We start from the raw sequence: 405 nt of genomic DNA, 5'->3' as shown, positions 1-405 counted from the left end.
TGATCCACACAGTCAAAGGCTTTGGCATAGTCAATAAAGCAGAAATAGACGTTTTTCTGGAACTCTCTTGCTTTTTCCATGATCCAGCGGATGTTGGCAATTTGATCTCTGGTTCCTCTGCCTTTTCTAAAACCAGCTTGAACATCAGAGAGTTCACGGTTCATGTATTGCTGAAGTCTGGCTTGGAGAATTTTGAGCATTCCTTTACTAACATGTGAGATGAGTGCAATTGTGCAGTAGTTTGAGCATTCTTTGGCATTGCCTTTCTTTGGGATTGGAAGGAAAACTGACCTTTTCCAGACCACCTAACCTGCCTCTTGAGAAATCTGTATGCAGGTCAGGAAGCAACAGTTAGAACTGGACATGGAACAACAGACTGGTTCCAAATAGGAAAAGGAGTACGTC

Source organism: Oryx dammah, unplaced genomic scaffold (assembly GCF_014754425.2).
Source record: "Oryx dammah isolate SB20612 unplaced genomic scaffold, SCBI_Odam_1.1 HiC_scaffold_26, whole genome shotgun sequence".
NCBI lineage: Eukaryota > Metazoa > Chordata > Mammalia > Artiodactyla > Bovidae > Oryx > Oryx dammah.
The sequence above is the reverse complement of the archived record's forward strand: the minus strand, read 5'-3'. Positions refer to the sequence as shown.